This window comes from Condylura cristata, unplaced genomic scaffold, assembly GCF_000260355.1.
Source record: "Condylura cristata isolate star-nosed mole 26May11 unplaced genomic scaffold, ConCri1.0 scaffold00003, whole genome shotgun sequence".
Taxonomy (NCBI): domain Eukaryota; kingdom Metazoa; phylum Chordata; class Mammalia; order Eulipotyphla; family Talpidae; genus Condylura; species Condylura cristata.
The window spans coordinates 53,663,753-53,689,473 of NW_004567104.1; positions in this window are offsets into that span (position 1 = coordinate 53,663,753).

Below are 25,721 nucleotides of genomic sequence, written 5' to 3' on the forward strand. Positions count from 1 at the left end.
TCTATTACAGAGCTTAATAGAGTAAAGCAACTATTAGTGATGGTAACAGGTCCTGAAGATTATGAACTTGAAAGTGTACTACAGGGATGGTTTATAGCTGGGCCTTAGAAGATATGAAGACTGGCGGCTGGATTATTTTGTATCACTTGTTTATGCCACTAAGTTCCAAAATACTATGTTTTGCAGTAATAGTATCAAGAATATAAAGCCGGAATCCATGAATATCCAAGTAGTAAGTGTTTTTGGAGAAAGGAACTTAAGATTTTGGTTTTTATGCTGAATGAGATAGGAGCCACTGGAGAGTTTTACATAGAAAAGAAATAATATGTGATTTATATTAACATACATATTTGATGATTTTTGAGATAGAGATTTTTTGTTTTTGCATTCTTTGGGTTATGTTATAATTAAGCAGAACCCTATTGTAGTAACTTCTTGTGTAGTAGTAAAATTTTTATCTCTAAAATTTTTTAGAAATGTAATTTAGAAGTTATGGATATGGTAAGGTAAATCTAATATTTTTAGTTTTTTTCTTTAGAAGACATTCACCTAGAATGCATTTCCAATACTTGAACTTGTTTATAATTAACCCAATGAACAGTACATTTGGAGCAGATAACACTGGTTGTATTACAGATTGTTCTCTAAATTAAATACTCTAAAGTACTCAAGAAATAAAAGTTGTAGAGTCTCACAGTTCTCTTATAACTCCAGCTTAAATGTCTTGTTCACATATCACATATGCCATTTGAACAATGCCCAAGCAATTGCTTAATTTTTTAAATACTAAAGCATGTTCCTCTAAAATATGGCTTAGAAATGCTGCTAGTGGTATTTGTTTGCAAGACAGTAAACTACAAAAATATGATTGTATGACTTTTTCAGAGAAAACATAAGTTGTCATAACTTCAATTATTAGGTACGGTAGTATTTTCTAAATTATTTGTGCTTCATTTTTCTCATGAAACTTATAAAGTGAAAGCTGGGACTCCTACTATAATGATGCGGTAAGTCAACCCTATTAAACACACATACTTTCCATAATGTATACATGTTTTAGGAAGAGAGATTATCTTGGGCATTAGAGGTAGACTGTGAGGCAATAACAGTATTTAGAATTCAAAGACAAAGAAAATTTGAATTCCAAGAAACTTTTCTTTTTGATAACCAAGAACTTTTTAGTACTTACTACACTTAGACCATATAAAGAAAAATAACTACCATGATGTATTTCATTATTCTTGTCAATGTGGATAAATAGTATCCACAGCTATAGGTTTAATTAAGATGATTCAGGAAATCAAGTAAAATCTTACGACTTTGCTTCACCTTGGAAGCTATAAAAATTGTGTAAGTTGTCTCATTTTTGCCACTTTTGAACATTGATCAGAATAACTATTTTATTAAGTTTATGGAAACCTTCAGGTAATATAAAATCAAGTTATCTCTTACAAATGAAGGATTTAATTGCCTAGTAAACATGATTTTTCGTAGAGTGATCATAGAAACATCCAATGAAAACCATGTGCTGATATTTCTACAGACTTTTACTACCCAGATTCACCATTGGGTGATCTAAATCTAAATCTTTAGTTTTCTGTCTTTCACATTTTATGAAGGAACTAAGATTGTTTAAAATAAAGTTTTTTACCCAATTTTACTTTATTTTTATATTTTATATTGTTTTCTTATCAGAGATATTTTTCTTTTCCTTTGCTAAACATCAATGCTTCGGAGATACACTTAGGCTAAATGGAATTAAACATCAGATTCTGATGTTTATATATTTTATGTATAAATCTATCTTCTGTGTATAGAGTTAGATTTCAAAATTCTGTAATGGTAGATGAAAGACAACACCAATATACAGGAATGGCTACAATGTGATGACCAGAAGGGAGACAGGACCATGCCACAAGTTGACAAAACATTTACAGAAATGGAGATATTTGTTGAACAGACACAGGCAAATATTTAGTGTTATTAACAAGGATTTGTTTTTCTGTTTGTCATACCATTTCCAGGGTATTTTTTTTTTTTTGCATTCAGTAGATGTTGAATTATTTTTTGTATATTTTTAACTCTCAATTCATGAAAAAACAAGCAATTACCATGGTATGTCAATCAGATCTAAGATTAACTTGAGGTGAATTAAGTAGAAATTTAATGTCTCATACTTTGAATTTTGTACCTCCTTACTATTTTAGCTCTTCAAATTTTAGATTTACAGGATTTGGAGGAGTTAGGACCTTTCGCCCTAGCTCAATGGGTAATAGAAAATAGCACCAGGCAATATCATAGAGATGCCAAAGGGAGTCATAAATACATTCTTGTAGCTCTTAGTTGAAAATAATCATTAGGAGGTAGATAAGATAAAAATAAAGAGAAGGAACCATTGGTATGAATTTGCTAGAAGTCATAATTAGTACTCCAAAGTAAAGAGGGATAATGAAATAGGGGATCTGTACCATACTATTGATTAGTTTAAGGGAAGAAATTATATAAGGGCCACAAAAGACTTAACTGAGAAAGGATAGATAAGAGGAAAACTAAAGAAGCTATTTATCATCACTTAATTTTGAATGGCCTTTGTTCAAACTAATATACAGAATGAGTGATTATGTCTATCCATAATAACTAGAATGTTTACATCTCCTATGAATTATAAAGTCATTGAGGAGAAAAACCTTAACAAATCTTTAATCAGCACAAAATGTAATAATATTCAGCTTGTGTGAGACTGGGTAACGGGATATTGTGTTATGGTAGCCTAGATTATGTAGCAGCAGAAGTGTATTGATGGCTGTCCTAAATAAAAGTAATAATGATAAATAAATGATTTTAATAATACTACAGGGTGCTGTGACCAAACACCTCCATTGGCTTATGAAAAGTATACTTAGTCATTTTTATAGTGTCTTTTACTGTATGTTCTTCCACAAGTAACCTAATATTCTTAAGTCCATGTGAAAAAGGAATATGAAAACCACAGCTCATTTTTGAAAATCCAACTGCAAAAAACAACATGTACTGATTTCATTCAGCATGCTTAGAAGCAAGAAAAGCCAGTCTGCTTTCAATGCTAGCAATATTAGGGAAAATTGCATTTCAACTAAATATAGGTGTGCATTTATGTGCATGAGTAACTTTATATAAACACTTCAACAGCTAAAATAACAGACTTTTCGACTACCTTAACACTAGTCATTTGATAGACATCACAAGCCAATTGTTTTTTAAATTGCTAACAATTTTAAAAGGGACTGTAGTTGCTAGAAAATAAATAGTATCACTAATTAGAAGAACTAAGTCATCTCACCACAGGCCTTTAGATAATTAAGAATACAGGAGTTAGATTGTTATATATGACAGGACCAAGGAAACGTGCTATTACAATTTTAACTGAATCTATGCAAGAAAGATTCGTCAAAAGTTTTATTCCCCTCCCAATGCAGAAAAATGTATTTTGGAGTTCCATTATTACAGATATTTTACTACTTATATTTTCCATTGTTCGCCATAAAATTTGGCATACTTCACTTCAAAACGTTTTGTTTGTTTCCTCTTAATTTGTATTAAGGTGGAATTCCTTCTAGGGAAGGCCAATGAAAACCCTAAGCAACAAAGCCTTTAAAAACCTTTTCTTACTAACAGTAAAACCGCAAGAGTCAAAGTAAAATATATGCCTTGAATTCAAGAAAGTTTTATTTCCACTTAGGATATTCTTTTACTGCTGTGCAGTTTGGAAAAAAGGATTAGTGAAGAGTTTGGGTAAAGAAAAAAGGGTTCTGAGGAAAGGACTCACAGAATGTGAGAGGACAAAAAGGAGAGAAAGGGAAATAGAGTAGTAAGCTGAGGTAAAATGAGAGGAAATAATCTTTGAATAATTTAGAATTTTATATCTGAAACAAACATTCTCTTTGAAAAAATGCTTGCATTTTAAAGGATATTGGTGGCATTGTTCTGTTACTAAAATTCAAGGCTGCTGAGAAAATAGATCTTTTCCCATGGAAATGAGCAATTTCATTGAACCTTCTAGAGACCATATGGTCACCACTAATCTAGTGACTTAATCCTCTCCTTTGGGTCTCTTATTCTATTTCAGGTTATCTATTCTTTGCCTCCAGGCAGGACTACAACTAAGTCATGTAAGACAGATGGATTTCTAGCCAGTCAAGATTTCTAGGGAAGTCATGTTCACAGCCTCTCAATATTAATCAAAAGAACCAGCCCCGGAATTTAAAGAGAATAGTAAAATATCCCAAAGAGGTGAAAGTTTTTTCACATAAATCTTTTTTGAATACATGTATTTGAAATTTCTAAAGTTACACAGTACTTATTTAATTACTAACCTACTAAAAATCTGTACTATGACGTTTTCCCTCACTACAAATATAAAATCTAATTGATAAAGAAACAAAATGAAATATTTTACAAACTATGTAAGGTTCTTTACAGAAACAACCAAAGCTTTTGTATTTGAACATGTCACACACTCTAATCTTTTAAAGCCTTAAAGTAATCATGGTGACTTTTCCTCCCCAATCAATTAAATCCTCAAAACATTTGAGAATTTTATTTTTTCATTGCCAATGTGAAACTTTACAAAAGAGTCAAATCACAGAAAAGATAATTTAAATAAAACTAATAAGATAGCCAACTGGGATTTTTCCATATTTTAAGAGTTGATTTAATACTTTTTTGCAATTCCCTGTGTTCAATATACACACACTCAGGCCCAAGTGTTATAGGCCTATCCTTAAAAGTTGTACTCAAAGCAATTCATACAAAATATTTCCCTTTATACAAGGTAAAAATTACAGTCAACAACTATGAGAATAAAGCTATTCAGTGAGCTAAGTATTAACCCTACTTTGAAAATAGGGTGGGGAACATCTTTAATACTAGGTATCATGTTTGTTAGTAGTTATTTGGATCTTACAAAGTTCTACACACTGTCCTAACCACAATGTCTTTATATTAAATTCTTTTCCAGTGACACAGACCAGTTGAATTGAGTAGAAAAACCTAGAAATAAATCCATATATTTATGGACAACTAATCTTTCTACAATGGAAAAAGGACAGTTTGTTTAATAAATGGTGCTGGGAAAACTAGACTACCACCTCACATCATGCACAAAACCAATTCAAGATGGATTAAAGAATTGAACATAAGGCTTGGAACCATAAAATATATATAAACTATATATAGGCAAAACTGCATGACATACAGCTCAGTCACATCTTTAAAGATACATCCCAAAAGCAAAGAAAGTGAAGGAAAATATGAACAGATGAGATTACATCCAACTAAAAAGCTTCTGTACAGCAAAAGAGACATTAACCCAAACAAGGACATCGTACTGACTGGGAAAAAAATTTTGCACACAATACAACTGAAAAAGGACTGGCCATAAGAAGCTGACTCGACACAACAAAGTAAACAACCCAATCAAAAAATGGGCAGAAGAACTAAAAAGACACTTCTCCAAAGAGGAAATGCAAAAGGTCAACAGGTATATGAAAACATATTCATTTGTAATCAGAGAAAAGCAAATCAAAATCACAATGAGATACTACTTTACACCAGTGAGAATGGCACATTAAAAACAACAACAAACAATGTCAACAAGGATATGGAGAAAAATGAATTTTCATACTTCTTGTAGGAATGCAAACTGGTCCAACCTCTATGGAAAGCTAGATGGAGGTTACTTAACTAGTCAAATGGAGCCACCATATGACCCAGAAATTCCACTCCTAGAAATCTACCCAAAAGATACAAAAAACAAATTCAAAAAGATACCTGCACCCCTATTTTTATTGCATTACTCTTTATAATAGGAAAGCTCTGGAAACATCCCAATGCCAAAAAAAATAGATAACTGGATCAAGAATATGTGGTAGAGGTGTACAATGGAATATTATTCAACATCAAAAAATTAATTCATGCCACTTGCAGCAACATAGATGGAGATGGAAGGGATTGTAATAAGCAGTAAAAGAAGCCAAAGAGGGCCCTCCCTGGTGGCGCAGCGGGTTAAAGCGCAGCACTGAGAATCTGAAGCCACTTCCGCATGAGCTCGATTCCCGCCTGCTCCGGAGGAGACCACATGGCGAGCCAGACCTCTCCTGACCCGCCCGCTGCTCCCCTCAGCAGTGTACTTCGTCGATCTGCCTGTTCTGCTCCCCACTCTGTCACTGGTGAAGCCTCTCACCCTCCGCATCTCTGGCCTGTACCCTAGTCCTGTATAAATAAATAAATAAATAAAAAAAAAAAAAAAAAAAAGAAGCCAAAGAGAAAAAACTCATAGTAAGTTAAAAAGTCAACAGGCAATCAGACATTCTGCATGTGACTATGGTTATGGTGAATTTGTGATAGGAATTTTACAGGGACTATACTTAAGAGGAGAAAGCATACCCTGTACAAAAAAGAATGGTATAAACTACGTAAAGTAAAACAAAAGTTATTTTCCAATGAGATAGAGAAGTGATGAGATATTTTCTAGCTAATTTTGGTTTTCAATGTTACTGTAATTTTGGGACACTTGAACATCATGACAATTTTTTCATCTCAGGGTAAAGCAGTACTCTGAGTGATGAACAGTATGAAATAGTGATTCATATCTAGATTTGCTGAGTTTCTAATATATAAATTGGTATTGTATCAAAACTTCCAAAAAATAAGTAAAATTATTTGAGGAACTCATCAAGTTGTGTTAACTGAAGGCTTTTTTGTGTGTCTATCGTGCCTCCATAAAGTGGTCTTAAAAAAACTTGAGATAGTCTGCCTCATAATATACATAAATAACATTGTGTTAAACATACACAAACTATACTCAGCTACCCCACAAGGGATTAGCGTTTACAACAGGAAATCTAGGTAAAAGACAATTAGCTTTTAAAATTATACATTCATCATGATATGATTAAATTAACCTTATAAGACAGACTTTCTCCAGTTCAATTTCATATTAATATTAATTCACTACAGATTAAATTCTTGCTAGTTATATCCATTAATGTTTTCACAATCCTATTGTAAGCAACACATTGACAATAAAATAAACATGGAATAATTACCACCAGAGAAAGTTCTATTACTTGTTCTTGCCTTGATAGGAAGTTGATGTACATAACATTATAAATCATTCTCTACTTCAGATGTAATCTAATATTAAATCTATAGGTCTATAATAAAAATACCGATAACAACAACATATAGGCACATCAGAATTTTAACCACAGGTCAAAATTAATATTTCTGCTACTGCCTCTGAAATTTTTTGTAGATTTCAAGGTGGTGGAATGTGAGGTGAAAGAAGTGTTCAGCTGTCACTGTAGTTTAGATTTTGAAAATACAAGAAATCTGCATGTTCTAGTTATTTCAAATACATTTTATTAGTGTCTCTTAACCACATTCATAGATGATGTTTAGTGAAGATTGAACCATGCTTCAACATTTTGAAAATTTAACCCATGTTACTAAAATATTTTGCAACTTAAAATGAGTTCTTCATATTGCCGATACTTACATGCCACCTGATTTTGCTTCATCTATCTTTAATAGACTGCCAATAAAATCATTAGACATCTACTTCAGTTTGATTGGGAAACATTTCTAAAGTGCTTTTTTATAAACATTTTCCTCTCAAAAATAGCTCAGCAAATACCAAAGAGGAACTTTCTTGTATTCAAGTTTTAATTAAGCAATAGTAAACTAACCTTATATCGAAGTAGAACTTTTTATTTGTCCCTGCCAAAAATTCTATATTATCTATAAATGCCTCACTCTAGGGATAGATGGATTTTAGCTGAATATGATGCATTTTCTTTTCTTCCTTGGAAATTGTTTTGGGATTCCTTAAGATACAAAATCTATATAAAAGTTATTATTATCGGTTACCTGTCTTGGTTCCTTGATTCTTATATTGACTATTTCCCAAAGGAAATTTTCATTAAACCTTATACTGTTATACTTCTAGACCTTCACTTCTTTGTGTTTGCTTCACTCATTGCTCTCAGACTCAGAAATATATAAGGAGGGAACAGAGGGAACAAGCATTTTTTTTTTTTGATTGATTTAGGGAGGCAGGTGGAAAATTTTGTGACCTCACCTTTTTTCCTAGCAAGTTTTCTCTTTCAAGTCCCTTAATCTGGATATAAAGTACATAGTAGTCTCTAATCACACTCTAATCTCTAGTGGTCTAAATCCAAATAATTTCTTCCTGCACCCTGCTTGGTTGAAACTTAAATCCCTTATTATTCAATGATCCTATTTTTAAACTCTGCTTGGGAAAGCAGTGGTGACTTTTGATGCTAATCCTATTCAGTTCACTGATTCTATCCCCTTGAGGAAAATGACCAAGGATTTTTTAGGGGGGTAAATATATAGTCAGCCACATAACGAAAAAAGAGGAGAACTAAGTATTTTCAAAACTACAGAGGTTAGTAAAACTAAACTTTACATTAAAAGCCAGGCATATTTATTCCGATGAGTTACCTAATATGTCTATTGGAAAGAGCTAGTTAATCCTCTAATCAGGTTTTCATTGCTACAGGGTTGTGGGATCAGCATTTGCTTTATATGTGAGCAATAGCTTTCAAATAAAAACTGAAACTAGTCCTATTCCATTTGAGTTATTCAAACTCTCTAAGTAAATATGTAAGATGATAATAATCCTTAGGTGTTATTTCTTAACTTCTGTTTGTAAGCTTAAAATACCTAAAAATAATAAGACAAGTATAGCTGAAAAATCTCAAGGCTAGGTGTCAGATTTGTGATTCTCACAAGTTTGAGATTTCTGTGGTGGTCAAGCAAGTATATAAAATTTTGATTCTGAATCAATTTTTTGATTAAAAAATGGTTTTAAATAAATGATTATGAAGTAACTTTTTCATGAAAAGACTATGGGATAGTTTAACCTTAAGCACAGCATTTTCCACCTGCCCTGGCCTCACTACCTCATTAGAATGAGCCACAGTCCTGGAACAATTCCTTACCAGAGCCCTCACTGCTGGTACCAGTTTATCACCTTGTATGCTGCTATCTTGCAGACTAATTGAATTCTCTTTTGTTCTGCGTAGGGTGTGTGTGAGTGTGGGTGTTTGTGTATGTGTATTACACATAACATCTCTCATTGTTCTCTCCTTTTTGAGAGGGGGACTGAGTTATCCTACTCTGCCTAAGACAATGAATGGAGACCTATTACCTATTATGCCAGCTGCCAAAGAACCTTTAGCCTGTGGAGGCTGGAAGGCCACTCGAGAAAGCTGATCTCGCTTTATCTCTTCCCTATTGAGTAAAGCATGGTCTAGTGCTTGACTGCACTGTTCCCCTTGCACACTCTAATACCAAGGTGCAGTGAGATATTCATGCTGATAAGCAAAAGATATCCATAAATGAAGTAATACATTTATGGACCTAACACTGAAAATGTACTGATAATCAAAATCCCAATACTGGTCAGTTTCCTTTCACTATCTTGATACACAAGATGTGGTTCATTTTTCCTGTCATACTTCTGTACCTGGCATGGTCTTCCCATCACTGGGTTCATTCTTTTCTTTTTTTTTTTTTTTTTAAGATTATTTATGCATACAGAGCTGGGGTACAAGCCAGAGGTGCCAGGACAGTGAGCTGACTCACCAGAGGCAGAGTGGAGAGCAGAACAGGCAGATCTACTGAATACACTGCTGAGGGGAGCAGCGGGCCGGTCAGGAGAGGTCTGCAGCACCATGTGGATCACCTCTAGGGCGGGGTGGAGTGGGCAGGGATTGAACTCACACTAAAGCGGCTGTGGCTAGCTTGCAGTGCTGCTTCCTAACCTGCTGCACCGCCAGGGAGGGCCCTGGGTTCATTTTAACCCCTAGATCTCAATTACAGTCTCTCACATTTCCTTCAGAGAAAGGAAACTTTTATCATTTTCTTTTCCTTCTGAATTTTATATTTACACAGCACTGATCACAAAATCGAGATTGCATGGTGATTTACAAATTCAACTTTTCTATAAAATCTATGAGCTACATGAAGACATTAACATAGGCCTTAAAGGTCTGCTTAACAAGTAGCTGTGAATGAATGTCTATCCTGACATTTTTTCCTTCCTCCTTTCTTCTCTAAAATTATCATATTTTAATGCTTTCAAGGCAATCATAAAATAGACAAAGTTAAAATCTGAAAAAAGTTGTTTCAAAATGTACAAGCCCAGGTGGACCTAAGTTTATAAGTAGTTCTAAGTTTCAATTTTCTTCTTTCAAAAAATGTTAAATTAAGGAAGTCTCTGGACATCCTTTATCTCATATTATCATATGTTGGGACATTATTATGTAGCCACATTTGTCTTACAGCTAAGATTCTTAATATATTACAGTAGTATATCGTGGTAAAAAGCTAGTACATAATATTTTAGACACATTATAAAATATTTCTAAAAATAAAAAAGTAAAAAATTACATCATCGATAAGTGAAATTTCTGTGATTAAATTCTACTTTGGTTATTAAATAAAAACCCAAGTAGCAACAGAGTTAAATCTGCATTTTATCACATCTAGGGTTGGGTAAATAAATAGTAACAAACCTCTACATCTGATGCCCTCTATATGACTAACAACAAAATTCTGTACAGAATACAAAAAGTGACTCTACACAGACTCTTAAAGGTAAACAGTAGTAGGCAGATTGGGTCAAAAGTGGAATATGAAGGATGACTGTTGTTTTATTCCTACCTGACATTCACATGAGCCTGGTCTGAAATACAAATCTGTATATCAGAGAACATGACCTGCGAAGGAAAGCCCTCTTGTCAGACTGGAAGATAAAGGAAAGGGGTATTGAGATTTCAGGGGTAAGGAAAAAAATTCTTCTCTCACCCCTGCTCTCAGGACAGCTCCTGTCATTATGCAAATGAAACTAGAACAGATTCCTAGGAAACATAGAAGCAGAATATTCTTTATAACCAAGGGAACCCCTGTTGTCTGATTATCATGATCACTTGATTATTTGATTTTCTTATTATTCAAAGATGAATCTAGCCTCAAAGATCAATCTAGTTGTGTGGAAATTTAGCATCTGAGCTAAATTTATACAATAAAATATTTTCCCCAATGAGGAGATGGGAAATAAAATCTCTGGGAACTAAACATTGTGAAAGAAATATTGAATCAAGTACTAGAAGCAGATTCTATAATCCAGTGCATGAACCAAAACACGCTCAATGTCATTACTCAACAAGATACAGTAAAGGGTTTGTGAAGTTGACTTTGACTTTTGTATAAATCACCACTCAAATAATTTAGTCCCGGATGAAGTCTTTAGATACAGACTTTATTGGTGGTATTAAAATAACATATCAGGGCCCTCCCTGATGGCACAGCAGGTTAAAGCACAGCACTAAGAAGCTAAAGGCACTTCAGCATGAGTTAGATCCCCACCCCAGAGCTGACCCACATGGCATGAAGACCTTTCCTGACCCACCCACTGTTCCCCTCAGCAGTGTACTTCTCAGCCTGTACTGCTCCCCAGTCTGTCTCTGGTGGATTCTCTCCCACTCCCTGCACCTCTGGCCTGTACCCCAGTTCTATATGCATAAATAAATAAATCTTTAAAAAACTAAATAAAAAATAAAATAACATATAGGCATTACTACTAACCGTAGGTTAAATAGAAATTGCTTTCTGCACCTAACCATGTAAATTCCCTTTCAAAATAACAAAATAACAACACTGATATAGCAAATGAGATTTCCCAAAGGATTAGGTTGGGATTCACATCTCCCTGAAATAATATTCTAAATGGCCAGAATAATATTCAAAAGATGTGGAAAATATTTTAAAATACAGTTGGTCTCAAAAGCAAAACACAGGTGACAGTGAAATTGAAGTTATTAGAAATTTTCTAATATAGAGTAGAAAAAGTATATATAATGATCACAACTTACCAAATTCTTAATCCATATTAAAAACCAAGTGAAAGATATTCTTTGCCTTCAATCTTATTTTGTATTGGAAGGAAATAATGAACAAGGAATGATTAAGAAATAGACATGTACAAAATGCTATTTGATAAGACTAAGGAGAAAAAGTGGTGGAGGAACTTAAGTGGCCATACCATTACATAGGATGTCTATGGAATAACTCCCTAGCCAGAGAAAACCTCACTATGAAGCAATATTTTAACTAATACTGGATCATCATAAATTGTGTATCAGTTTTACTCTACAGACAAATGAGAAACAATGAGAAAAAAGCTATATATATATATATATATATATACACACATACATATATATATATACACATACATATATTATATTATATACACATATTATATGATATTATATTATATACATATAAAATCATCCATGAGAGTAATGCAGAAAGACTCAAGAGAGGATAATCAATATCTTACCTAACTTTTATCTTTAAGAATTTTTACATTTTTAAGAAATCATTCTAAAAATACCTTCAATATTTATAGTCATACTTTGTGTTAAATTACTCTGAAAACCCTTAGATGGTCTCATCTCTTGTTATTAAGAAGCACTGGCATAGAAAGAAACAAGATGTTTCCATAAAATATATGGACAGTTTGATTGCTGATATGACATTTACAAGGATGGGAAATAATGTGATATTTTTATATTATGGCATGATAATTCTGGCAGTTAGCCCCAGTGATATTAGACAGTTGTGGTGTGGGTGAGAAAAAAGCATAACTTCAAAATGGCAGAATCAGGTCTTAATTGGAGGTAGCAGAAGTCTTATTTAAAGTAATAATAAAAACATGGAAGGTATTCTCAAGGTACAAAAGTATTAGAAACATCAACCCCAACAACATCAACAATATAAGAACACAGGAATTTGTCACTGTTTTCAATGAACACACTTTTATCAACTAAAAATAGTAACACTCCAACATAAAAATTTCTGTTTCATTATTGGATGTTCATACATCTTACTGAAATGAAAAAAAAAAGTCTTTGGCTTTAATTTTGGAAATATGAGAAATATTTGTAAAACCATTCTGAAGGAACAGACTATAATCCATGGATGCGAGAAGAAAACAAAATAACCAAATTAATAGCACCACTAAAATATCCTTTAAAAACTCAGTCCTCACACAAAAAGTTTAAAATATACCAGTTAAAAATATTCATAATGGGACAAAATACATGACAATTAGAATAATATACCTAAGTGTAACACTGTAGTATTCTGACGAGGAATAAGTATACTTAACGTTATATTCATGAAAGAATAATTAAATGCTTAAGGAGTGACAAATTATCAGAAATAGTTGAGACAGATGCAAATAAGATACTTAAAAATGAAAATATATAGGATGAAATTAAAAAACAAACCAAAATACAGTGTATTGTAAATTAGAAATATAAAGAAAACTAGAGAACTGGGTCATTGCACTAATTAGCTAAAATGCAACTCAAGAGAAGGGAAATTGGCAGAGTAGTGAAAACAATACTTTAATGAGATAATTTAACAAACTACTTACAATCTCAAAGAAAAGTATGAGAGTAGCAAAATTCGAAAATAACTATTATAGACAACACTTGTTTAGGCCATGGGGAGGCTGCTAATTTGTAAAGGATCTTACCTGACATTTAAACTTGAATACTCAAGTTGAATACTCAAGTATTAAAACAGATAAGAAAAGTATCTTAACTATCTGAATCCTGATTTATGTAAATCTACAATAATGTTTCTGACCCCTGGCATGTTATTAATCTAGTACTCACCAGATCAACCATAACGTATTGAAATAACTTCAAATTAGTTGGTAAACCACTGATGTTTAATCTGTAACTGCCTCTCTGAATAATAGAATCATTATTCTATTCTATAATAACAAAAACAATGTTAGTCAAACAAATTTTTAAGAACTGATAAAATATGTCTAGAGGTAACTATTTAAAACAGGAATAATTATATCAATATACATAGATTATAAAAAGTAGAATTAAAATGCAGGACACAAGTAACCTAAGATATAACAAAATACCACTAAAACATCCTGTAAAAACACAGTCCTCACACAAAAAGTTTAAAACACATTAGTTAAAAATATTCATAATGGGGGCCCTCCCTGGTGGCACACAGGTTAAAGTACAGCACTAAGAAGCTAAAGCCACTTCAGCACAAGGTAGATCCTTGCCCTGGAGGTGACCCACATGATGCAGCAGAACTCTCGGGCCCACCTACTGCTCCCCTCAGCATTGTACTTTGTCAGTCGGCCTATTCTGCTCCCCACTCTGTCTCTGGTGAATCCTCTCACCGCCTCTGCACCTCTGGCCTATACCCCAGTTCTGTATGCATAAGTAAATAAACCTTTTAAAACATATTCAAAATGGGACAAAATATATAACAATTATGTAATGATATACCTAGGAATAAGTAATTTTCTGACTAGGAATGAGCATATTTAATATTATAGTCATAAATAGGAATAATTATAGTATAATAGTATCCTTCCTTTCTGAATTGATTTTAAATATTAATTTATTCTTTGTTAAATTACTATGCATGCTAAAATAAAATTTTACCACTTAAGGACAATTGCAAGAAATTACAAAAAAATATCAAATAGATGTTACCAATTCCCAGAATGATTAGAAAATAGAATAGAATAATAAGTAATAAGTATATTAAAATAATAATTAATAAGTACATTTTTAGGGATTTACAAAGTCCCCAAAAAAAATCATCAGCTGAGGTGAACCTTAAAATGTAAGTAAAAATATTCAAAACTTAGTCATGATCCCAACATATCAAAACCTGTACAATGTAACTATTTAACATATAGAAGTCTAGTGAAAATGGTTAAGAAGTAAAATGGGCATGAAGCAAATTGTAAATACAAACAAAATAGGGATTGCATTGCAAGTACAAGTAAATTGGGAATAACAGAAATAGATAATTTCCTAGAAAATATAATTTGCAATAATTTATTTGGAAGATATAAAATCTCAATGATCTTCTGTCATTAGAAACACTGAATCATTCACTGCATGTCTTTACCTTTTCTTACCTAACTCCCAACAGGTAGATTTCAAAAATATCTAGTCACAGACTTCAAATTATTTTACAAAACTCTAGTATTCAAAGCAGTTTAAATGGGGAAAGGAAAGTCTCATCAACAAATGGAGTCAAGAAAACTGGACAGCCACATGCAAGAGAATAAACTAGATCATCATTTCACAGCTCATATAAATTAAGTCACACTGAAGTAAAGACATGAGAATAAGACCCCAAAACATAAAATATTTTGAAGGAAAAAATTAGCAAAACATTCTATTACATTGGTTTCAGAAATATTTTTGTGGACTTGTCTCCAACAGAAAACAAAAGTAAATATCAACAAATGGATGACATCATATTAAAAATGTTCTGTATGCTAAAGAAATTACCAGTAAAGCAATAACACGTCCGATTGAGTGGAAAGATGATTTGTACATCGTGCATCCAACAAATGACTGACATCTAAGATCTACAAAGACCTCACATAACTCAACAAAAAGAAACAGCCCAATCAAAAAGTGAGCAGAGAAATTAAATAGACAATTCGCCAAAGACAATACACAGCTTAGCAACAGGCATAAATAATTAATTCTAGTGAGGATGGATGTAATGCAAAAAATCATGAATAATTTTAGATAAAAAAGTATTTACTTGACTAAATCTCAAATATGAAATAGTGAGTACAAAAATCAAACTGTAAGAGAACACATACAACATGATATATATATGTGTGTGTGTGTGTGTGTGTATATTTTTTTTTCCCTATGGGTATTCCTTTGTGATCGAAGTACAGAGATAGGAGTATTATACATCCATATCAGTTTATTTGATGATTATTGAGTATCTATAATAGGCTGTCCTCATCTTGGGTTTCAAAATGACTTTATTTATTACTTCCAGGTGTTTATGTACTTGTAAAGAAGGAAGCCAAAAAGATAGCTAAAAAACAATGTCAGAGAGAAAAAGTTATTTTAGCTACTGTTTAACTGTAAGTAGGGAAAATAAAGGAGAAATGCAAGGTGATTTAAAAAAAATGTGTAGAAAGTAATAGTTGTGAAACAATAGTCAAATATTTAAAAATTTCTTTGACGTCATCAGTATTTACATGATTGTTACATAATTTTTTGTGAATTTTTTAATGTGAAAAGTGACATGCAAACTCATAACTTAGTAAATATATACTTAAATGAATTACCATATTTCATATCTAGTGTTGAAAGCTTGGAAGAATATTTTAGTATGTTCTTTGCAGCTATCATTTAGTAGAAAGTATGATATAGAATTCTGACTAAGTAATCCATCTTCTAGTAATCTACATTAGAGGAATAATTCAAGGACTAATAAAATTATGTGGAAAAGGATGTTCATTTTTGCATTATCCATAATAGCAACAGCTAGAAACAAACTAAATCAAAAAGTGATTATTTCAATAAATTGTGTTTCAGCCACAATAGCATATTATGTAGTTGTGGAATGAGATCTCTAAGTACCTGCAGGGAAGTGTACCTGTGATATATTGTTGAGTGAAAAAAGTAAGTACTAGAACCATATGAATAGTGTGAAGCAAGATTTAGTTTTAAAAAATCTATCTGTTTATATATTCATAGAAAATGTCTAGAAGGATAGACACAAAGCTATTTATTGTGGCTATGTTTGGGGCATGGAATTGCAGTGGATATTAATGTGAATTTGTTTATTCAACACTATACTCTTTTACATTGTTGTATTTTAACTGCCAATATTGTTTGATGAAAAATATTAGAATAAATGATTACCAAATGTAGAAATTTTATAGATGGGGAATTGATCACCAGCCTTTAACTCTTTATTCCTCTCATTATCATATTCACTTATCAAAACTTCCCCCCAATTAAATATCAGGGCTTATTGCATACCTGCACCAACACATAGCTGTTCACAACAGGAGAAATATAGTCAACCATACTGACTGGTCTCATTTGAAGTTCATAATCTTTAACAAGTATGCTCTTTAGAGGTGCCAAGATACCAAAATCCACATCCCCAAATCCAGTCAATACCCCATGCTCTCAGACAACTGTTTTCCTGCTTTCCTTTCAGAACTTTAATTCTATCTTCCACATCATCAATCTCATGTTAGAAGTTTGTTTTCTATTTAGCTGAGAGAAAAAAATGAGCATCACAGAGGGAATTCCCACCAATGTGAACCAATCTACCTGACCGATGAAGCTCCTTCCTCCTGAAACCACTGATTACTTACAACATCTGTAAGATCCAGTTAGAGAAACTTCCTCATATACATTACACTCTATATTCTTCTTACCCAACAAGATCACAACTTCAGCAAATCTCTATCTACTATATAACTTATTACCCACAATTAAATTATTCCCAGTAGCATGCCAATGGTCAATAATACCTAACATATTAAAAAATAAAAATAAAAATACAACTTGGTTCTGTATCCTCTCTGACAATATCTATTTCTCCCTCTTCTCCTTTTATAACAACCATTTCAGTGTTTGCCTCCCTGTACTTCCACTTTCTTCTCCTCCTTCCATTTTCTCTTAAACTCACTTCATTCAGTTTGGTAATCCACCACTTAAAACAAGATTGTTCTTATCAAACTCAAGTACTAATGGTTTGAATTCTCACTAATTCCCTGATTTGATTTATCATGATATAACATGAATTCTGCTTCCAGATTATTCTCCCAGTGTCTTCATATTTGACTGACCATTTCTTCCCAGTTCTATTTCTTATATTCCTCTAGATTCTCTCATCTGGCCAGTTTGAAGGTTCACAGGGAATACATCTCTTTTTTTTTCCCCTCTTTCTTCAATTATTTCCTTAGTAATCTCATGTCATGTAGTCCCAGTGATTCTTATTGAAAGCTCCAATTACCAATATTTCCATTTAGAACTTTGTCTCCTTACACTTACTCTGCCACGTTGTCCTCCTTCAGTTTTTATTTCAACAAATGACAAACAGACCTCTAAGTGATTAACTAAAACTTTGTTGTCACATCCCATAGTTCATCTGTGAGAAAATTCTATTATGTCTAATTTCAAAAATGCCCAGACACTGACTACTTTCACACCATTGCTATTACTTATCTGGACTGTTGTAATGGTTTCCAACTTCTCTCTTTTTCCCCTACTGCCTTTGCTCAACAAAACAGTGTTCTTTAAAAACGAAGTCAGACCATGTTATTTCTCTTTCCAAAATCCTTCCATGGCTTCTCATCTCATTTATTGTAAAAGTAAAGGTTCTTACAATGACCTAGAGAGCCTTATGTGATCCATTTTCCTTTTTATTACTCTTCTGACCTAATCACCTATAATTCTCCCCCTCATTCAGTTCATGGCCTGCTACTTATGAACAAACTAGACAAATTTCCTCCTGAGTACCTTTGTGCTTTCTTTTCATCTTCCCTGAAATATCCTTTTAATCCACTGATATTGCATAGATACACATGCTCATTTTCTTAGGTATCCTAGCAGTTTGCTCAAATCCTATCTTCTGATTGACAACTATGTTGGCTAGCTTATTTAATATTGTAAATTGTCTCCAACTGTGGCACTTCCTCCTCTCTTTCCTTTATCTTTCTCTGAAGCAATTATCACCATCATAAATATCAAATTTCTTTCCACATTTCTTAACAAACTATAATATACAAAAAAAAAATCATAAAATCAGGATCTGCTGCATTGATCATTATATGACGACCACCTAGACCATGCTTGGAAGAATAGGTTTTAAACATTTATTTTATGAATGTTCAAATCCTGTCATATTCAATACAAATTATTTGAAATGCATAAAAGGACAAAGAGGTGATTTAGAAAAGCAACCTAAACAAAAACATAAACCTATTTGTCAAAATGTGGAGTAAAATCAATTGTTATCATTTCTATTTACCTACTGAAATAATTACTTAAAGCTCAAAGCTTTAATGTCAGTTACAGGTAGTAGGCTAATTGCATTAGTAGTACTATACACATTGCTAAGGATCTTTTACTTATTACTTAATGATAGTTGCAACATAAATTTGGAAAGTGTTTTACCATATACATATTTCAATATAATGTGTTAATAATTTTGTCATTAGCATTCAACAGAAGTGAATAGAAATACTGATGATAATCCTATTTATACAATAAATATTCCTATTACCTTGTGACTGGATTAAATTTAAACTAAGCATTCTCTTAATTTTTTCTCCAGCAATTTTGATATATAATCATGTGTATCAACTAACTAGTACCTTGGCGTAACTCTTCTGTTCCGTAGATAATTTCATATAATACTATAGATTATCATTTCCTACAAGAAAGCCATAAAGCAAGTTATTATGTGGCTGCCATGGACAAATTTAGTATTGAAATAATCTACTTAAATTAGGTAACTCATGATTTTATAAATTTATCATAAAATACATTTTTCATAAAAACAAATTAAAATTTAATAGCTGAGGAATTAAAAGTTCATAAACTATACATGGATGTATTGAATGGGTTGGCACATTGAATGTTTTGTAATCATGACTTTTTCCTCATTTGGATATGGCTTTCGAAAATAGATGGTTAAAAAAATTACTTTAGATGTAAATGTATTATGAAAACTATATTTTTCATTATCACAGTATTTGATAATATTTACATGTCCAAATAATATTTAAAAGAAATTTATCATTTCTAACTGAATGTGATAAAAAGTAAATTCATGCTCACATATCCTTGTACAAAGAGATGTCAGCTTACTGCCTTAACTATTTAGGAAGCGATGTTAATATAAGAGCGATAACTTTTCCATACTTTTTTTTTATATTAGGTAAGTAACATATATGTTTAGTGATGGGCCAGTTTTATTTTTTATGATAATTTTATTTATTTATTGTAAAAGATTTATTTATGTATTTATTGATATGGAACTGGGGTGCAAGTCAGAGGTTGGGGCGGTGAGACAGAGACAGAGTGGGGAACAAAACAGGCAGATGGACCAGATACACTGCTGAGGGGAGCAGCAGGTATGCCAGTTAAAATTAACAAGGACAATGCTGGGTTGCACCGAACCCCCAAGCCTGGCAATAGGTACTAACCTCATGAAGTACAAATGAAGGAACATCAAATATATAAAGCAACCATAAACAAGCATCCATAAATGTAAAAGCAATACAATAGAAGCAATGCACTTCAATACCACACTCACATCAATGGACAGATCAATCGAAAAAACATTAAGAAAACAACAGCCTTAACCTCAAGAATATTCAGATAGGGACTTGGCATTTAGAATGCATTACACCCTCAAATATCTGAGTACACATATTTTTCAAATGCACATGGGACATTCTCAAGGTGATCACATGTTCAGATACAAAGCAAGTGTTAAAAAAATTTATGAAGACTGAAATCATATCAAATATCCTTTCCAGTTACAATGGTACTTAGAAATCAACCAAACAAAAGTGGGGGAAAAGATGCAAATATGCAAAGACTAAACAACATACTACAAGTTGACTATTGGTCGGTAAGAGAGGAAATATTGAAAAATTCCTGACATGAATAAAAATGAAGACACAAGGGGAAACAGCAAAAACAATGCCAAGATGGAAGCAAGTAGCAATCAGGCTTTCCTTGAGCAATACATATATTGCAAATGAATAACCAGACTTTACACCTTAAGGAATAAGCAGAACAAATGAAACATAACCCACTAGAAATAAGAGATCATAAAAATAGAGATTAAGCTTAAAGATCAAGTTATATATATTTCTTATTTTATCACAATATAATAACATTTCAAGACATTTGACTAGGTAAAAAACCTAAAAACTTTACTTTCTTTGCAGATAATTAAAATCATAGGAACATTGATTTTAAGTATTTAGGGTAAGATTTGTAAAAAATCATTTTCTACTAAACACATTTGAGTTGGTATTTCATAAGTAGTTATTAGTGATGTCTATTATTCAACTATTTAAATTCATGTATAGCTAACTGTGGGGTTTATTACTCACAAAACTTAAAGGAAGGGTAGGCGTTGGCAAGGACCTCCACAAAGTGGCTGTGCTGTGGCAGAGCAAAGGTGAAGAGGGCTCTGAGTGCAGCCTGAGTGCCCTAGAGCTGAGACCTGGAGTATTAGTAGTAGGGTGTGGGGAGCATTGGGGAGTCCTCTTTGCTCTGGGTTGTGTCTTAAATAGCCTTAAAGAGACAACTAGGACCCCCTGGAGGCACAGCGGGTTAAAGCACAGCACTAAGAAGCTAAAGCCACTTCAGTAGAAGTTAGATCCTGGCCAGGCGGTGACCCACATGGCATTGCAGAACTCTCTTGACCGGCCCATTGCTCTCCTCAGCACTGTACTTAGTCAGTCTGCCTGTTCTGCTCCCCACTCTGTCTCTGGTGAATCCTCACCTCTGTCCTGTACCCCAGTCCTGTATGCATAAATAAATCTTTAAACATATACATAAATAAAAGTCTTTTTAATTCATTTGTTTTAAATTTGAGTTACTAACATTTGTTACTGTTTTAACTTATTTTTTGGTATTTTTTCTTAGAACTTATTTAAGAACTAGAATGCCCCCATCCTTCATTATAGAAACAGGGGAGGTGAAATTGGAGGAGGAGAAAGAAGTGTTATAATGTATTTTAACTTTGTCAGGGTCATTTCAGTTCAAGTTTTGGGCAAAGATTCAGGCCAGTTCTTATTTTATCCAAACCAGTGCCTCTCTAATCATAATGCTAGCAACCAGCTGTGTTGATTCACTTGAATCTAGCGCATGCTTTTATTGTGCTACAGAGAAAAAGAACTTCATTCCATTTTGTGCTCAGACAAGAGTATTTTCCACCAAAAACAACATAAGATTTTGTCTGATTTTTGCCACATTGCATATGAGTTGTGAATGAATATATAACAAATCTGTGCCTTTTACGTTAGTCTGTGATTAACTTAAACACTGCATTTTTTAGATATGAAAATGGAAGTATTTAATCTTATTTTATATAATCAGATGATATAGAGCTAACAACATCTATCATTAACATTCAGTTAATGATTAAAGGAAAATGCTGAAATATGTCCATGCCACATCACATATTGATTTAAGGTTCTGTCTTATTATTTTTAGTAATGTACATCCAAGGAACAGTCACGAAAATACAATGAGGTTGTGTCTTCATTTTATAGTTGTTCATATAAGAGATACATAAGTACAATTATTCAGCAGTAGTTTAGTATCAGTTAATCTGTACAATATTATGAAGTAAAATCACTTTCAAACTCACTTTAAAAATAAACGTAACTGAATTTGAATCATTAAAAAAGAAGAAAGTATGGTGAGTCTAATAATTGGTCATTCCCAGGTTAACTTTAGTATCTTAAGATTCAATTAAAAAAATACATAAGTAAAAACAAGTTACCTGCTTAACTAGGTATTCCATATAAATAGAATATTTATTGTTCATTCTAATTAAATTCTACCTTAATACAATAAAATTCCATTAAATTTATCAGTTAGCCCCAAATTAAAAATTAGGCAAACTGTGTCTCAAAGTAAGTGCAAAAATACTGTGTGGACAGGATTTTCATGTTCTAACCTAAATGATAAAAAATCTATTAGAATTTTTAATTTTCGTATTTAAAAGTTTAATATTGTATTTGTAACAAATTTATTTTAATAATCTGATGTGTTGAACTAAACTGAACAAAATATTTCAGTAATCCTTTAGTATTGTTTTGTTTGAATACATTCCTTAAAGAGAACCTATGTTTTATTTCCATTTCATTCTTATAATAAAAAAAACATGCTTAATAAACAAAAGATACCTACTGTGATAATGTATATCACAGCAGTTTAATATTAAAATAACACTGCTTTTAACATGCTTTGATTTGGGCTCAGGAGCTAAGAACATAAAATATGAAAGAGTTAAACAATGTCTCCTGTTATTGAGTAGATTCCTGATCTTCATTCTTTAAAATCACTCCTCTCATTTAAAATTATAAACCTAGCAAATAAATCAATGTGTGAAAGTCCTGTCACTGCATTTCTATAATTCTAACTCCTCTCATATTCTAATTTTCCCTCAAGTCTCTGTCCTAGAAATTTGTGGTCAGTGAAGGGCAATTCCAGTAGGTGGAGTAATAGTAAAGGAAATACTTCATGTGACTCTATAACTTCTATTGTCATTCTGGGCACAAATTAGCATAAATCAGATGGGGTTAATGTGGAATAGAAGTAAAAAAGATAAGTATAGATAAATGCATTGCTTTACAGAGTAAATGTATTGCTATAGAACAAAAACATATTCCTTTTAGTCTTCAATTTTCTCTATATTATTCTCTTTCACTTTCCAAAGTTTCCTAGAGAACTTTCACTTAATACAAAAGTCTGAGTGAGAGACTAGCTTATTATCAGCATCACCAAATTTGACAGAGAGCTCCTGAGTAATGTGTTGGGGGAAATCAGAGCATACAGACTCAAGCAAACTCAATGTTGGTATTCAGGTCATTTGAGATTTCTGATAGAGAATTTTCTGATAAGGCTATGGCCTTGCCAACCTACACTGGATTAGTCTGGTCCAAGCCTTCACTATCCTGTCCAATGACTGTGCCAGAGTGAGGGAGGGGAGAAGAGATGTAGAGAGGAAGAGAGACCACATGTTAGGCAAAGATATTCTGGATGCTTCTCCTGAGTATCATCTTGAACTTTCATCAGCAAAAGTTTATCTACTAAATATGCATATATTCAAAAAGAAATATTCTATCTACTTCCAGATCTATCTATACATCTTTAAAACTAAGGAAAAGAGGATTCCTGTATTTTTTTAAAGATTTATTTATTTATGCATACAATAACTGGGGTACAGGCCAGAGGTGCAGGGGGTGAGTGGATTCACTAGACAGAGTGGGGAGCAGAACAGGCAGATTTACTGAAATACACTGCTGAGGGGAGTAGTGGGCAGGTCAGGAGAGGTCAGACACACAATGTGGGTCACTTCCCTGGCAAGGAATGGAACTCTCGCTGCTGAGAGCTTCTCAGCACTGCATTTTAACCCATTATACCACCATTACACATATTTTCTAATCTAAAACTTCTACTTATGTTTATCTTATACCATGTTATCAACTGGAAAATCAGTCACTATTTTTATTAAATATGCAAGAAAACATTAATATAAGCCATGAATTCTATATTCTACTATATAATCACATTTTGTTAGACATTTGCATCTAACAATATAATTATATATTGTCATAAAATTTAAAAAGACTGTGTACTAATGTTACTCAAAACAAAAATATTTAACTCATCATAATGGGATTTAAACATTTTTTTCTATTGCAATTTACCTCATAAGATAATTGAGCATAAACTTTCAAAACTCCAAAACTACCTCAGAATGGCAATTTTCATTAGCATAATTGCATAGCACAAAAGTTAATAAAAATATTTTATGATCTAAACAAAGTGAATCTTTAATCAAGACTAATCTTGACTCTTTTCATAAACGTTACACAGAGAAATCAGTTCCTTCATGTAAATATTTTCCATCTCATAATCAGCTCAGTGTCTTGGTAATGTCTTTTCCATATAATCCCATGTTCTTCGAGAATGGATAACCATTTTATTAACAGGAGAATTACAGAATGCCTGGGAACACACTGATATTTTGGTTCATTTTGAGGGGATAAAATATTAATGGATTATTAACAGGAGAACAATTACTTTTCAGGTAATTTAACTATTTACATGCAATCATATTATTTATGACAGCGGGAGCATTACTCCTTATCTTCTCTCTTGCTTTGCTATCTGACTGTTGTGTATATTCTTGTCTATAGAGTTAAAATTTTGAGAAATATAATTTCTGGCATGTTCTTTGTATTTTCCCACCTCAAAAATTAGAGGTTGCAGTCTTGAAAGTCAAGTGGCTACAAAGTCTTTTCCTGAGATGGAAAATTCCAAGACATTTCCAAGTACATACACGAAAAATAACTGACAGCAGCTCTCCTGCCTGCCTATGATTATGCAGGTGCCTCTCTGTTTCTGACCTTTTCCTGATACACCTCTCCTTTTAAAATGTAATGAAAAAAATAGTAAAATAGAATGGGAGAAAGAAAGAATAGTCATTCCTTTTAGATACACATCTTAATCTACTTTCTAGGTTTTTCTTTTTTTTTTCAGTAACAATTTTTATATCCACCTATCTTGTGTCTTATTTTTCACTTTAATCTATTTTAGGACAGAAAGAATGGAGTGCTATATATTGACACCCTTAATCCCCAAGAAATACTTAAGACATTCTGGGAATCTTTGCTCTATACCTCTTGTTTAAGTAACTATATCTTTATATGGAAACAGGATATCAGCAAATATTTCTTTATATAATTAGCAATGACTTTTAAAATTATCTATAGCCATAAGACAATCATGAAATAATAAAATCTGCCAAGAGTATGAAAGTTTTTCCTGGGGCTTCCCAGGAGGCCTGGGGACAAGTCTCTGAACTCTAACTGCAGGTGCGGAAATCTGGTCCTCGGCCAGGGAGCTGACCCATATAAGACACAGCAGACCTCTCCTGTCTTACCCTCTGCTCCCCTCAGCAGCGTGCTTCAGTAAACCCTCTCGATCTGCTCCCTACTCCCTAGTAAATTAGCTCACTCCTTGTACCTCTATCCTACACGCCAGTTCTTCTAAAAA